The following is a 15228-nucleotide window of genomic DNA, read 5'->3' on the forward strand; positions in this document are numbered from 1 at the left end:
TCCCGGACCCATCGACATCCTTATTCAACGGTCCCAGTTCAGTTCTTATCGATGGTATGTCATTACTAAATATGAAGCAGATGAACTCGGTCGTCAACAACCGAGACCGTATACTCGATCTATTATTTGCCAACGACTGTTCCGTTCGTGAATGCGCTGTATTCGAAGCTGTTGAACCGCTTGTAGACCTTGATCTTTACCATCCAGCTATAATAACCACCTTGCAATGCTCCATGCCTGCTTCATTTACCGAGCCTGAGGAGGAATTCCAGTTTGACTTCCGAAGAACTAATTTTGCTGCCTTAGGGCGTTCTTTAGCGATGGTTGATTGGGCCCCTTTGTATAGTGCCAACAGTATCAATGAAGCGGTTGACTATTTGATAGTCACGTTGAATGGATTATTCAGTTTACATGTGCCTGCAACTCGTCCCAAACGGAATCCCCCATGGGCCAATAAGAGGCTACGAGCATTAAAAAGAGATCGTGCTAAAGCTCTTCGGCACTACTCTCACCATCGCAACCCGTATACAAAACGAGTGTTCGTGTCAGCCAGTAACAGCTACAGAATCTACAATCAATTGCTTTACACCTTATACGTGCAGCGTACTCAAAAAAGCCTGAAGCAGAATCCCAAACGGTTCTGGTCATTTGTGAATGGTAAACGGAAAGAGCGAGGGCTTCCATCGATAATGTCACATGGGACAAATACAGCGAGCTCTGCAGATGGAATCTGCCACTTATTTGCAAATCATTTCTCTAGCGTATTCAAGACTGAACCAGTTGCTTCGCGAATAATCGACGATGCTCTCCGAAATGTACCACAAGGAATACTTGACATGCGAGATATTTGCTTTTCCGAAACAGACGTTGCAGCTGCAATTAAGAAGCTAAAACCGTCTTTGCAACCGGGACCAGATGGTATACCACCAATCATCTTCAAGAACTGTGTAGATACGTTATGTGCACCCTTAACCGCAATTTGCAACTTGTCGCTGAGTCAATCATCATTCCCAGATGCCTGGAAGGAATCATTTTTGTTTCCTGTGTTTAAGAAAGGCGATCGCACAGCTGTGGAAAACTACCGAGGAATTACCTCTTTATGCGCAGGATCGAAGCTACTGGAGAGTCTCGTAAATAAGCTTCTATTTCAGGAAGTAAAGCGTCATATCTCCTGTGACCAGCATGGATTTTTTCCAGGACGGTCGACCACCACAAATCTCACAGAGTTCACATCATTCTGCATCCAGAACATGGAAAACGGAACTCAAATAGATACTATTTACACAGACCTGAAGGCGGCCTTTGACCGTGTGGACCATGATTTGCTTCTGGCCAAAGTAAAACGGATGGGTGCGGTACCGACCTTTGTAGACTGGCTGAGGTCATATCTGGTTAACCGGCGTCTCTGTGAGACTGGGCAGCGCACGTTCGAATCAATTTTCTAATCGATCTGGTGTTCCGCAAGGTAGCAATCTTGGCCCTTTGCTGTTTTCAATATTCTTCAATGATGTATGCGCTGTGTTACCTCGAGGATGCAGACTTTTGTATGCGGATGATTTGAAGATCTTCCTCAGTGTAAAGTCTAATGAAGATTGTTGCGAGCTTCAAAGGCTTCTCAACAACTTCGTCGACTGGTGTAAAACGAACGAGCTCCTCATCAGTGTGCGTAAATGCTCGGTCATCTCTTTCAACCGCAAAAAACAACCGATTCAATGGAGCTACACTATCGATGGCGAGTCAGTGGATAGAGTCTCAGTTATCAAAGACCTTGGCGTACACCTGGATGAGAAGCTCTCGTTCCGTGAGCATTATTCGTACATAATAGCGAAGGCCAATAAAAACTTGGGATTTATCTTTCGAGTCACCAAGGAATTTCGGGATCCCTATTGCCTGCGCGCTCTTTACTACTCCCTTGTGCGATCCGTAATTGAATACGCTGCTGTAGTGTGGAGCCCTTATTCAGGTGTTTGGTCGTCCAGATTGGAAGCCATCCAGCGTAGATTCGTTCGATACGCGCTTAAATATCTCCCATGGAGAAACACATACGATCTGCCTCCGTATCAAGACCGCTGTCGTTTAATGCATATGGACACTTTGGAAAGACGACGGAAAATTGAAAGAGTTCTCTTCATTAGAAAGGTTTTAGTCGGCGAATTGGATTGCCCAGCGATCCTGGCTCAAATCAACATCAGTGGCATCCCAAGTTTTCTACGAAATAGAGAGTTTCTTCGACTGGACTTTAGACGCACCGAATATGGCCAGAATGAACCCATTCGTGTTATGTGTTGTTTGTTTAACAGTGTATACAATTATTTTGATTTCCATGTTTCATGTAGTAAATTCAAAGAACAACTGCTGCTCTCAAGAGCCTTTAATTAAGTTAGTTAGTAGTGTTTTATTCATGTAGACAACAGCGTCAGATGAATTATTGAACAATATAAATATAAATATAAATATAAATATTATCGAAATTCTATATTTTATTCATAAAACAAACGTTAGCTGTATTCACGTAGCGCTTGCTATGTTGCGTAAACGGTGTATTTCGTGTATATGCTGCCGCAATTCGCATAGCAGTTCCGGTTTCTATGGAAGCGGCAGAGTAGCGGCAGTATAAATACGCAATACTCCGTATACGCAACATAACAAGCGCTACGGGAATACCCCTATTATTTAAATAACAACGGAATACGGCGGTTTACTTTACCAGCAAACCCGTCTCTGAATTTTAACTACGAACCTAAGACTTTCCGTTCAATTTACCTATGGAACCAAATTCAAGAATAACCACCACACGCACCACAAGCAATATGCGTAAGTTGTTCAATGCTAAAGATGAACGAGTTAATGAGAAAATTTTGCGAATAATGCATGCCATCCCCTTCGTACCAATACATTGTCCTGGTGCTAATCTCTAAAGCAACGTTCAAGCGTCGTATTGAACGTTTTGCTCATTAGCTTCGTAACTGGATAAAATAAAATCAAAGCGCAGGCCATAGGAATATGGGGTAGTAAGTTGTTCAATGCTGAAGATGAACGAGTAATGAGACAATAATGCGCCCGCGCCTTCGAGTAAAAGCTGTTTCACATTCTCTTTTTATCTCCTTCGTACCCAGAATCAACACCAGGGATAATGTGTTGGTATATGCTTGTGCATTGAGATCAAAGCAACGTTCAAACGTCTTGTTGAACGGTTTGCTCAGCAGCTTCGTAAACTAAACTAATAATTTACCGAATTATTCGTATTGCATGTGCATCGGTTCAAACGAAATCATGAACTAGTGATGAAAAAAAATTTTGTCGGGTTGAATTTTGTTGCCTGTCCTATGAACAGGTTGAACATGCGGACGAGTCGCCACTGATTGTCATTCAGAAAATCGACATTTTAACTCTGCACAACAGGCATGACTTCTTGGAAATCTCTGGTAAAAGTATCGAATTGGCATTTTTCCTGTAGTATAAAAACCTTGAGTAAAATGCAGCAAAACAGACTTCTAGATTATGTTGTATTGAATAAAAATTGTTCGTATACCTTGTTCCTACGATTCTTCTTCTTTTCTTACCAAAGAATTTCACATTAGAAAGAGTTTGTACACAATTCTTTCAAAACTATTAGAAAATAGGGGTGAATGGGGCAAAATGGGCTACTTCTCGCCATTTCCGTGCGTTGAGACCGTCATCAATCGATTTTTCGTGATTTTTTACATAATTTCCTTATGTCACTTTTTACTCCTAAAATACAGCGGCAACAAAAAGTTCCGGATTTTGCCCACTGTGCAGCGTTCCAGAGCTATTGATCAATACATCTCTGCACTCCTAAGAAAGTAGGGTAAAATCCTCTTCATTTGGCAAAACTACTGGAAATAGAAGCATGCCGTGAGCAACGCCTACATCATTGGAATTTCCATACAAATATCTTTCTTCTAACCAGGGCCCGACAACGTCAGCTTCAATTGAATAGCGTCACACAACAATGAAGCAGTGAAGCTTCGGTTTTAACTGAAGCAGCACCGCTTCACTTTCACACTGGCTTCAGTCAGCGTCAGTGTCACTTCATCATGACTATCGGTTTTAACTTTTCATTTGTACTTTTCTATCAAATATTCAGAAGCAGGCCTACAATTTTGAATGCAAATAAATTGAATTTGAGTCACATTTCTTATAATGCAACGCATATTATAATTAACCCGTTTAATATCGACTAATCGTGCCTGACTTTCAGTCGTCGTCCCTTGAAACAGTCACCAACTTCAATTGAAGCTTGATTGAAACGTTCTGTTCAACAAATGAAACAAGTCGCTTCATGATGAAGCGAAGGTAAGCGAAAGTCAGTTTCATTTATTTGTTTTGACGATGCCGGGCCCTGCTTCTGACATCAAAAGATTGAATGTAGCCCAACGGCATTTTGAGATACTGACATAAAGCATTTTTTTGCGAAAAATTTCCCACTATGCAGTGCCATAGTGCATAGAGATGGAAAGAGGGATAGACAGAGATGGAAAGGAAGATTAATAGATATGGAAAGTGAGATGGACAGATATGGAAAGTGAGATAGAAAGTGAGAGATGGAGAGAGAGAGAGAGATATTATACACAGATTATACAAAATTTTAATTATTAACTTAGTTTTTTTGTGCTACGTTAAGCGCAGTTTTCTTTTGGGACTTCAGCTTTTAATACCAACATTGTAGACTTCGGTTGGTGGCTGTTTACGTACTATAGAAGATCCCAATATGCAATTTTTGGCACAAATTGATCTGCTTGCGAACCTTGAATATAATTTTTCTAATATTTTTGTGTCTGCCAATTCTTTTTCCGTCCGTTCAATTTAATGCCAGCCGTTCGTTCTGATTTTGATATTTTCGATTCGAACGAGTTCCCTGTGTGATTTTCGGTAGTGAATGCCTCCTTCACGTTTTGTCCCACTCTGTGTGGACAAAGAGTGAACACCTTTGTTTCATTACTTACTTCTACCGCCCCCTCTGTCGATTGTGAAAACCAGCGTTATAAAATATTTAAAAAAAATCAATTCACCGGAAGTCACCATCTGAAATCTGCCTAAATAAAACAAAATAAACGCCTCATACTCCCGCCCATTGCAGTTAACACTTTTCAATGTGCTCATGCACCGCCAACCAGTAGGATGAATGAATTTCAAAATCCCATGCTTAGCTGTTACCAGTTTATCCACCCTACAAGCTTACCAAGGAGGTGACCCTTAAAACGAACGTTCTATAAAATACCACAGTATCCCGAGGCAGTGTCGCTAAAGCGAGTAATGACGCTTTAAACAAAGCCCACATCTTGTCTTCATACCAATTTCATTTACCAACAATGAAGCCTCTTGCCAGATCAAATCTTACTTGCTCCTGATGAGTAATGAAGTCTCTTGTCAAAACCAAGCACTTCCTGGCTTTAGTTGAAAAGCAGCAAAACACTTGGAGAACAAATGGGTGTGAAATACCGACTATCAAGCACGGATAATAAGCAGTTTGCTCAATCAATAGCGATACTGCAAAAAGGACGAAGTGCGGAATACAGAAAAACACACCCGGATGATATTACAATAGATCAAAATACTGGTTGCAGTGATAATGTCCATACAAAAAATCAATATTTGCATGTACCCTCCCTCCAACAGTTTGTGAGTTTACAAAAATCACGCAAATGGTATTTTATTTTAAGATAAAATGAGATCATTAAATTGAAATTAGTTCAAGAAAACATTATTGGATAAAACTAAAAGCGTGAAAACAAAAGAGTAAGTTGACCAAAAATGGCAATATTTACACAAAATAAAGATTTCCTTTCCGAGTCAACTTTGGTATGTAATTTGTTTTCATGTTTTTTTGTTTTGTCCAATAACAATTTTATTGCATTTCATATTCAAAATTAATATTTTACAAGACAAGAAGAAACAATTGAGTCATAATCTAAAAATTTATAGCAGTATTTATAAATTCGGCTGCATCAATAGATAATGATGTTTGTTAAAACTTTTGGTTTAATTCAGCAATTTGTATTTTCTCAAACGAAAATAAAATAGTTTGTAACAAGTCTTTCGACAGGTCCGAGCACTGAATCAAAAGGTGGAATTTGGGAGATCAATTTCGCGTTTTCGAACATATTTTTGTGCTTTTTTGTTGTATAAGTTGTTCACAGTAAAATTGTGTTGTCTATTTACTGAATTATTTTCAAGTTAATACTGATAAAGTGCCATAACATGAACGGCTCGTATTATTTAAGATATTTTTGTTTCAAAAATCCAAAATTAGACGATATAAAAATAACTTTCGATTAACTATGCCATGATCCTTCAAATTCCCTGAGCCATCTAGTTCCTCTGTTACGTGATCTAATAAATACGCAACTGAAAAACCGGCTCAATATTACGGACCCACCAGGTTGAAAAGTCGATCTGACATATTATTTTACGGCACAATCCATAACACCTACCAGAAGGTGACGTACCCTCGCTCCCTCGCTGATCGCAACCCATCAAGTTGCTTAATCCAACATAATAAAGAAATAATACCGTCGTCCCATTTGGAACTCCATGTCTCATTTATATCGTTCTCCGTCTCATTTTATTGCAGTTTGTTCGGTTGCTCCTAAATGGATTAACGCCGCTGCTACTATTCGGTACTCCGACCAACCGGCCGACCCGCTGACAATCCATCGTGCCGTGGCGCAGAGGCGTGCGAAAGGAAGGTAAGTTCGAACTATTTATTCTACGGCTTTGTTCTGGTGCAAAAAAAACCTCTTCATTGAGTAGAACCATAAAAAAATATCCCGTCTTATTTTGCACATTCCACCACAGCACAGTAAGAGCTAAGGAATGAAATGAATGTTCAACCTTGCTATGCTTGCTAACCAATATGGATCGGGGGGGTGGTGTGCATTTGCTGAACCGCAGAACACCGTTAGGCCGAACTCTGCCTGCGGAACTGTTCGTACTAGCCACTAGTCGACCGACCTGGTCGACAGGCCAGGCCAATCGCGCTGTGCTAGTTTCTACTCCTCACGATGCGTACTGTTCTGCCCCCCTCGCACATCCAGCCTATGTGGATTTTGCGGCTTAAGTTTTACATTGTGTAACTGTGCTTTTGTATTGCTAGGAAACATATATTCACCGATCTACTAGTATTGCATATGTCATAATTTTTCGCTGATGGAATCGAAATTCGACATTAGGATGGTATTTAGTAGCTTTAAAATTTGGTGAATACTGGCCCCTTAAATTGAACGTTTCGGTGGATTTAACAGGAACATGGAATCCAAGCGAAGAACCTCGGTTTTCCACCGGATTAGCTCCTCACGAACCGTGACTCAACTCACAGACACTTTGGCTTTAGCTCGAAGAACGGAATTCTAAATATGACCGTCACTTCCTGCCATTGAATTTGTTGCGCTCTCGCACTGGAAAACCTCCGCCGCGCCGCAAGCCGTTCGCGGTTGTTCGTTGCGGCATTGGTTGGTACTTGCCAACCGGGCGATTAGAATCAGATATAGGTCCCGTCCGCCGAAGCTTCCTATAATTTCAATTTTGGTCACACATCACCGGTTGTTGTTAGAAGAAGCAGATTTTCTTGCGATTTGCGGTGCATGGCGAAGGCGAGGACATAACTGTACCCGATGCCGCCACGACCACCGCCGCCGTTTTGCGATTGTATTTCACTATCGAGAAGCGATGGCAGCGGTTATTATTTGCTTTACCAATTTTCGTTGATCTTCTCCGACCACCGTGCGGCCGGCTGGCCAACCGACCGAGCCAATTAGGGAACCCACCGCTGTGCTGCGCTGTGCCACTGCCAAGCTACTAGCTTCAATATTGGCATTACCGCAATTTACCGGAGAGAGATAACGTGGATAAACAAAAACAATAGCATTCCACCTGCCCGCCTTGGGTAAACGGGGTCGGACTAATCAGCAACCGGCACCGGCAGTTCTACCTATTAGAGAGCTTCGAGAAGTTTTAGTGCGGTAGAAGGTGAAGAAAGGAAAAAAATAATAATATTGCAGCTTAATCGGCACGGCAGCAGCGCAAATATTAGTAGCTCGTGTGGCTGCCAAAGCTTCGGCGAAACTGATACATGTGAGGTTTTACGAAGAAGCTAGAAATTGTTGTTTTATGTGGGCTCTTCACGGTTTAATTTTAGAGTTTAAGTAGGACATATGTTTGGATTGAGCTAAATCTTTTCTAATTGTGTACGTTGGAAGTTAATTGGGACTTTTAATTAAAACTGTTGGCCGGAGACAGCAGAGAATCCGAAACATTCTCTAACGTCATCGCTCCGATTGCTTGGCAAAATGACATTTGGCTCGAAGACAAACGGCTGATCGAGAGACGGTCTTCTCCAAGAAAGAGTTTGAAACTATTTACGAGACTCTAGAATGGTTGTTAAATTTAATGCATCTCTAGTATGTTGGTTTCAAAACAGCTTTGGAGTACCTCAGGGTAGCATTTTAGGACCGCTATTGTTTTTTTGTTTATAAACGTACCACTGGGTATGATATTATTGTCGTGGATCAATCACGTGGATAATGCCAAAATCTACATGATTGTTTGTAACAACGACCGTTGCTTAAAACTACAAGAATTGATCAACCGGTTTGCAGAGTGGTGCGATTGCAACTGTATGTCTATAAGCATCCCTCCAAATTCGCACGTGGCCTTGAGGCTCTTAAAGCAAGGCCGTCTACAGACGACCTTACTTGTTAAAGAGTTAAATGTTGACAGCTGAATTGGATGCTAATTTCCACCTGAACGCTGCTAAACTCATATGTGTGTAGTGGCAGCATTCTAAATACATACAATGTAGGCTGTCTGTACTCACTAATCAAGCGTTCCCACAGCAAACTTTCTCGTACTTCGTTAGTGAGCAAAACTAGCTCAGCTAGACAGAGTTTCCAACAACAACAACAACAACAACAACGGGTGCGCTTTCCTGTCTGATTGTAGCCCATCATTACTATTATCATCATCTTCACCTCGTCGTCAATTGCGAGCAGCAAACAAGAGTGAATCAAGCTGATCTAGCGCAGGTAGGCAGGTAGACAGGCAGGCAGGTTCTCTCGTGTGCGTATTAATTACAGCAAAATTGATGTAAACACCGTGTTTTCGAACGAATCGACAACTGGTAGGAAAGAAAAAAACTCCATCCTAGCGGAGCTGTTCCAAAGTCAATTATTTTCCCTCTCATTGGGAGGAGTTATTTGTAAGGTGCGTGTTTTGGGTTTCCCTAAAGCCAAGTAAAATCTTTATTCGTGACTGAAGAACATACCTACATGCTTTCTTTTCCCGCATTACCGTACAACAGGTGATAAAATTTGGCCCAACTGCGTTGCTTGAATTGACAATAATTTATGCCACAACATAATGGCATAATCATAGGTGAGTGTAAGGCAAATTTTAAGGGAAAGTACAACAGGTTGTGGAACGTATCGATCGACCGACCGGAATTGTCAGGAGGAGGAGGAGGAGAAGGATGTGAAATAATTGTTCGGAATCAGGGAATCATTCGCGTCCGTATAATCGTTATTGGATTTTCACATTGATCTATCCATGGCCTCGTTGGGTATGTAGGTACATAGTTTGCGTGTCGATCAGTTCGCTTCAGTCCGATTAACCTACTTTAAGGAGGTTGCCGTTGGGGGTACGGTTTGTGGTACACCTCCTAGGTGTATTTAATATACATGTTCGAGCGGTTCGAGTTCGAGGTACCACACCGGGCACACGATACGTGGAGCCAATTAGTCGACAGACCTAGACACGTTAGTACCATTTGCATTAGGTGTTACACCCGGAATGAACGGAATATTCCTCGTATCGTAAGGTGCCATGTGGTACTTTACTGCTAAAAAATACTTATGAGTTGTTTTTACGTTACTACATTGTTGTGAAGTCAACGGAAATAGAGAGGTTTGAGATCGTTTATCACAAAATAGGAGAAAAAATGAGATCACTCTTGCCACAGCAAATATTTTCATAACCAGTGTTGCCAATCGTGCAAGAACTTAAAATGTTATATTATGCACTTCAAAATCAATAAAAGACGCAATACATACAGTACTTTTCATTATGTTATGTCGTCGACAAGTTTTGTTTAACCTAGTGGCTCACAATAAATCCTTTTACTTAGATCTAGGGCAGTAATGCAATCGGAGATATGTAAAGAATCACAATCAGATACAAATAAGTCTTTGTACTACCACCTCGCGCTCGTTTGTGACTAAGTTTCCCTCTTTCTTCCTACACATATACGGTCTGTATTCTTTATAAGATTGGTTCACCTTGTCAATAGAACTCCGTAGAGAACGCTGGTGATGTTCGAGAAAAACCGGCTATCGATGAGAAAGTGGTCGATGTGGTTCAATGTTCGTTAGTCTGGTGATCTCTAGATGGCTTTTTGGATATCTTTGCGGGGAAAGAAAGTGCTACTGATCACCACTCAGGAAGCCGTAAAGTTGATGCATCGTGTTCATATTCCCGATGACGATCTTGATGTCCCGTGGCGAACAACTATCGTACGTTGCCTCCATTTGCGCGGAGAACGCTTCATTCTCATCATCGAGTCTACCGTCGTTTGGACAGTGCACGTTTATAATGACGTAGTTGAAGACATACTCTCGTTGATCGCCTCCCAGTCCATCACACGATCCCACATTCTGCCCATCACAAAAAGCCCTTTCCTTGCTCATTGGTCGCTCCACCGCTGTGGTAAAATTGGAACTCTTGGAAGGCTCTAGCAGCATCCTGTCGTCGCCGGCGAAAGTCAGCGATACAGTTTCAGATACCAAACATCCATTCCATGGCTTAATTTTATCGCCTTTGTGCATACCGAATATCATGAGTTGTATTTTTTTGATGTTTCGTAGTAATGCATGTTTTGGTTTGGCTATCTTAGGTTTAGTGCCGAAACAGCACATTCCTTAATTCAGCAACCTGCTCCGGGTCAGACGCTGTCATGAGCCGCTCCTTATCTGAAGTAAAACTGCGGAGTTGGTTAAGGAATCGTCAAGCGACCAATAGCCGCCCCTGACGGGGGAACAGACACTTAAGGCTGTTAAGTTATTTCGAGTTGTTACACTCAGCATCCGCACGAGTGCCTCTCTCTCTGTCGATACACGGCCTTAGTTTCTATCGGTGTTGGTTCGGAGTTGCTGTATAAGAGGCTTAAGTCCACTATGGAGTCTATTTTATACGTGCAGCTACACGAGACACCGATGTTACGGATTATACCGGAATCACATTGACCGTCTGGAATCGCTTGATCGATCTTGGTTTCAATTGAAAAAGCTCACAGCCCTATTTATTTTCGACCTCTTTAATATTGATCGGGTATTAAGTTTAAAAGTTATGTATTAAAATTAGTTTATTTTTTATAGCCAATGATACAAAAAGTCTGTTCTAGGCTGGTGGAGGTTGAAACATAACGGCTCTTCGCTCGTCACGGTTTGGGGCCTTTTGAACCTTGAACGTATGTAATCCAGCACGAGTTTTGAACTTCTGAACGAAACTTTTGCCCAGATTCTTTTTTTTTACCACATCTCGAACGTCGTAGTTTGGTTTCCGGTTGACGGCCTCAACTACGCGCTTGTGATCCTATACGTGTAATCCTATACGTACGAAAAGAAAAAAATAAGGATGAAGAATCACGCCCGGTGGTGGTTTTAATCGCGAGACTTGCCGTGCGACTGTCGCAAATGCACTGCTTTGTTTCTATCATACTGAGTCAGGAACACTTTTTCCATACATTTACCAGCATGCAATACCATGTCAGACTCTTAACCAATACCATCGCTCTGTACTGTTTCTGTATTGACTGTGTAAGTGTCGAGACCAGTCCGAATACGTACATGATAATAAGCAAACATTTTCGTACGTGAGCTGATCATTCACACAAAATGTCGTGTAGAAATGACATACATTAGCCGCGAGACGTCCCCGTTTCTTCTTCCCCTGTTGATATTGAAATGCATCTATGTATGAATAACTTATTCACACAAGATTCATTTCGAAAAATCGTCTTCGCGGCAATGCTTCACAGTTGGCCTGGCCGATTAAACATTTGCAATATATTTCTGATATTATGCAAATGTTAATACAGACAAGCAAATAATTTGAAATATTTCTGAGATTAGAAATAATTAAAATTATTTCCAGGAATCCTTAATTGAGGCTGTGATGGTATTAATAAGAATAAGAATAAGAATAAGAAAATGTATACGGGACACCGCTTGTACATATTTGATGCTGTGCAGTATGACGAATGAAGCGCGTTGTTTCCCCTCTTTCGTTTATCGTAAAAAATAAGAGTATCAAAAGTCAGAATTTTTCCTGTCTTCCGTTGCCGATAGCAAAAAAAACGAACGTCTTTCACTATGTACATCCCACATGCAACAAATTTAGTCGAGTATACAACCGTATGATTGCATAATTCTTACAGCTGCTGTCAAAATGTATGAGAATGGCATTCGTGCCAGGGATGTGGTAAGGACAAGTGATAGAGAATAAGGTGTATTGGGAACGTTTTTATTTAAAACTGTGTTGTTTGGGGAAATCTGTATGTTTGGCTTACGTGCGCAATAGCAAAAGAGAGTACAAAAAAGTGTCTGCAAGCCTGGTGACATTTTCACCCCCATACCGACACGTAGAACAGAAAATGTTTTCGTTGTTCTTGCATTGTATTTCAATCCTTGTGTACTAGTAACATGTCGCAAGACTGTTAGCAAGAAAAAATGGCAAATGTCTTTAAATTTTAGTCACCAATCAGTACATTTCAAGACCCTGGTTCTGACCGAGTAGATAACAGTCTATCTTTTCGGCAGTAGAACCAAAAAGCAGTTACACAAAAATAATATCGTCGCTTGAAAACTGTGTGATGCATTTACGGGAATAAAGAATAAAACAAAATTAGGTATTAGATTACCTAATATAACGGTCGGCAGTAGTTTGATGAGTAAAACCTTCGGGTACCAACCGAAAGAACGTGGGTGTGAACACCAGCTACCTTTGCACAATCCGATATATTTTCAGTCTATATCCATTTTATGACACGAGAAATTGTAGAATTCAGAACTCGCAAGTTTTTATCGATGGCACGATGTGATAGATTCTTATTTTCGAACTACTCGTGCTGAATTTTTGCGAACGAGCTGTTTATTTCAATGCTATTTTTCTGATAAAAAATACTCACGCAGTGTTAACAATGCACGATGAAATTTCTGCACTTAAATTTTCAATTTATTTTGTCCAACGCACAATGAGCAAAAACGAGCTCGTAATCCCAATAATTAGAAGCCGCTAGTTTGGAATCTTACAAGATACCTATTCCTATGCAAAAAAGTGCAAGGAATCGATTGGTAAGGGTCCATTTTATGCAGACTTCGGGAAGTGGTCAATTTCGGCCTATTATCCCAAAAAATCGTAATAAAAGCTAACTATATGATAGAAACTTCTTTGCCACCCATGAAATGAGCTCAAATAGTGTCCAAATGTTGTCAAAACATCAGAAGAATCTATCCCTAATAATCTAAAAAGATGCGCTGTATTTTATTAAAAAACTTCTCTAAAGACGCATTTTTACGTAATAGCAAATAAACGTGTTTTTGTGAATCTAAAAGAGAATCAGGCAAAACTTCAGACAAAACAAAGAGCCCGCCCTCTTAAAGTGGGGAGGGGTTCTAATTCACCATAGAAAATATTCTTGCCTTCGAAAACTTTCACATGACAAATTTTGTTCCATTTGCTTGATTAGTTCTCGAGTTATGAAGAAATTTGTATTTCATTTGTATAGGAGCCCCCATCCTAAAGTGGGGAGGGGTCCCAATTCATAGAAAACAATTTTGTCTCCAAAAACACCCACGTGCCAAATTTGGTTCCATTTGCTTGATTAGTTCTCGAGTTATGAGGAAATTTGTATTTCGTTTGTATAGGAGCCCCCCCTCTTAAAGTGGGGGGGGATCCTAATTCACCATAGAAAATATTCTTGCTCTCGAAAACTTTTACATGCCTAATTTTGATCCATTTGCTTGATTAGCTCTCGAGTTATGAGGAAGTTTGTATTTCATTTGTATGGAAGCCCCCCCCTCTTAAAGGGCAGAGGAGTCATAATTCCCCTTCTAAAGAGGGAAGGGGTCCCAATTTACCATAGAATAAATTCTTGTCACCAAAAACACCCACATGCCTAATTTTGTTCCATTTGCTTGATTAGTTCTCGAGTTATGAGGAAATTTGTATTTCGTTTGTATAGGAGCCCTCCCTCTTAAAGTGGGGAGGGATCCTAATTCACCATAGAAAATATTCTTGCTCTCGAAAACTTTCACATGCCTAATTTTGTTCCATTTGCTTGATTAGTTCTCGAGTTATGAGGAAATTTGTATTTCGTTTGTATAGGAGCCCCCCCTCTTAAAGTGGGAAGGGATCCTAATTCACCATAGAAAATATTCTTGCTCTCGAAAACTTTCACATGCCTAATTTTGTTCCATTTGCTTGATTAGTTCTCGAGTTATGAGGAAATTTGTATTTCATTTGTATGGGAGCCCCCCCTCTTAGTGGGGGGAGGGGTCTCTAACCATCATAAGAACCTTCCCTGGCCCCAAAAACCTCTACATGCAAATTTTCACGCCGATAGGTTCAGTAGTTTTCGATTCTAGAACATCCCAACAGACAGACAGACAGAAATTCATTTTGATAGGTATAGATTATCTGTATTTACGAGATTGTCAGTTTCATTACTTTTTTCCGGAAAGGTATAATTGGAAATCATCAGCATCAGCATATAAGTAAAATTTACAGTGTAGTAGTTGCTCAGGAAGATCGTTAATAAACATCGAAAACAAAAGCGGTCCTAAACTTGACCCTTGCGGGACACCGCTTGTTACGCTAGACAAGTATGATTTTATGCCATTGAGAATTTGCCTCGGGAAAAAGTCGAATCCGATCGGGAAAAAGTCGGGATTTTTTTTCAAGGAGTTATGTGGCCACCCAGAAATTGACCGCTTGAAAGTTTTACGCTTGATTTATTTTAACAGGAGGTGGATTGTACAATTATTGACATCTGTTGGATATGGCGTTGAACCAGCTAGGTTTCCAAGCCTCTATCCATTCAAGCTACATTAAAAATATCTATTTTTATTGCAATAAACACTTTCACATAATGACATTCACGATACTCCATTCGCGTTTAAAGTAATTGCAATATGTTATTTAGAGCTTCTCTTACTT

At 40.6% G+C, this 15228-nt stretch overlaps 1 long non-coding RNA gene across 2 annotated transcripts in view; it reads left to right on the forward strand.

Moving 5' to 3' along the window:
* The window catches only part of LOC128742577 (uncharacterized), a 198446-nt gene that overhangs the window by 120217 nt on the left and 63001 nt on the right, over positions 1 to 15228 (forward strand). For both annotated transcript variants that reach the window (XR_008412264.1, XR_008412265.1), the window contains exon 4: positions 6596 to 6710. This is a non-coding gene — a long non-coding RNA (uncharacterized LOC128742577). The remainder of the gene's footprint in view (positions 1 to 6595; positions 6711 to 15228) is intronic.

The sequence above is a fragment of the Sabethes cyaneus genome, chromosome 3 (assembly GCF_943734655.1).
Source record: "Sabethes cyaneus chromosome 3, idSabCyanKW18_F2, whole genome shotgun sequence".
In the NCBI taxonomy this organism is placed as follows: Eukaryota; Metazoa; Arthropoda; class Insecta; order Diptera; family Culicidae; genus Sabethes; species Sabethes cyaneus.